Genomic DNA, 2,125 nt, shown 5'->3' with positions numbered 1-2,125 from the left:
CTGAGGCAGCACTTAGCTTCAGGGAGATGAGTGCGCTCTTTCGTGTGCATGTGCGAAAGAGCACACTCCCAATTTTGGGAATCCCCCCGTTGACACAACATAGTGCTTCCCTGTGGACGTCACGCTGGGTGGGCCTTAATTGGCCCACACACACGTAAAATGGCACCGCGCCTCTGATCGGGGTCGCTGATCGGAAGCGCACCCGCCCATCAACTTCCACCCCCAACGGGGGGATAATTCTGTCCTCTGTTTCACTCAATGTTCCCACACTCCAATCCAGTGACATCTATCCTCAGCACTAACACACCCAGGTACTTAATTGTGTCACTTCTCCCTATCCTGCCCAACCTCAGTGGTCCAAACCCTTCTATGATTAAGAACTGTAAAATAGTATGGTCTGTAGTCAAAAATCTCTAAACATTTGAATCCTTTTTAAGCACATCACCTCTCTAGAGTAGTCAGAGGCAATTGTATCCTTGCCCCAATCCCCTATTCATCCCAGGCCTGACTGTGCAGACCTGTCCATGTGCTGCCAAATCTAACCCACACTCAAAAGTCCTCCCAGACTCTTTACTGCAATCCCAAAGAATACCCTCACTCCGAGAGATAGAAATTAAAAATGAGATAATGGGGAAAGAGAGAATTATGCAATGATAGAAGCAAATCAAAAATATCAGAGCAATACAGCCTTCAAAGGATTGGGAAAGTGAATGAACATGGACAGAAGGTAGAAGCCACTTCCATGTTGACCTTTTAATTTAGATTCCAGGAACCTGCCATCATAACCAACTGACAGCATTTGTGTTGTTAAGCCCAATGACCATAAACCAAAGCTGACATCCATATGCAGTTTAATGTATTTGTGGCCAAGTCCAAGGAAAATAGATTTAGCAGCGTAAATTCAGAAAACCAGGTCATGGATCCCAGAATCCAAATTAAAGACCAATATAAATGGCCCTATAGACAGGAGGGAGTGGGGAGGAAGTAGCAATTGTTGCGAGAATGCTTTTTTCTTCTTCTTGAGCAATGCCACAGGAGAACCATAATAAATTATGCGCTCTGCGTAGGACACTCTTGTGACTAGGAAACGGAATGGGCTTGAAATTCATTGCTGTAGCACCACTTTCAGCAGTGCCTACCTCTGTTTCCAGGGGCACAAAGCACCGCTGGCAGATCCCTGCATGACCTTTGAGGTGTTGCTGGAGAATAAGAGTGCAAGCTAATGCATCCCATGCGTGTGCTGGAAGACGTTAATTTGACACTATTCCTATGTTAAACAGCTCAACTGGCTGATGTAACAACAGGATCCCAAATTTGGGCACAAAATATGCAGGCGTCATCTGTGTTTACATTTGACAAAAGAAGTATGAAGCTGCAAAATGAGCCCTGCAGTTGCATTATTTAAAAAGTCAGGTACCCTGAATGAGGCAAGTATGAGGCTGGCAGCATTGGTAGGTGTGTGGAGGGAAGGTGGAATATCTATATGGATGTTTGGTGTGAGTCCTAAATTCCAGGGATTACTACTGAGTAAGTGATGGTGTATTGATTGGCACGAGAAGTTGGTGGTGGGTAGCCAGGGGACATCATGTGAAAATGCATTCATTGATGTTGACCACCTGTATGAGATCATTAGACCTCTAATAGTACTGTTACCAGGTCCACGAGTCCAAACTCCACTCATGCTGCCAGCACCAAATCCATCACTATGAATTCCTCCGTCTGCCCTGGTGTTTACTTTGCAATAATGTATATTGCAGCAAGCCTTCTGTGCAGGCTCCCTTTGAGGTACTGATTGTCTTTAACAGCAGCAAGCTGGCTGTACAATTTTGTCTACAAATCAATGCTGCTAGGGCCTACTGCTCCACACACAGCTCACCAGCAGCACTCAAGAGCAGACAACAGTGCTGGGGGTGCTCTAGATAGTGTAGTTCAGATAACTTGGGGACAAGAATTTTGCAGGTTGCCCACCTCGATCAGAACGGGTACAGGCAGGTCATGAATCACCACCAGCATGCCCAAAAACTGGGTTATTCAGCTTCTAGCTCAGTATCTTCCAATCTCACCTTAAGCAGCAATACAAGATCATCTAGTAGTTTGTGAAAGTCTTAGGAGAAAATCATGCATG

This window comes from Cetorhinus maximus, chromosome 9, assembly GCF_964194155.1.
Source record: "Cetorhinus maximus chromosome 9, sCetMax3.hap1.1, whole genome shotgun sequence".
In the NCBI taxonomy this organism is placed as follows: domain Eukaryota; kingdom Metazoa; phylum Chordata; class Chondrichthyes; order Lamniformes; family Cetorhinidae; genus Cetorhinus; species Cetorhinus maximus.
Note: the sequence above shows the minus strand (reverse complement) of the source record.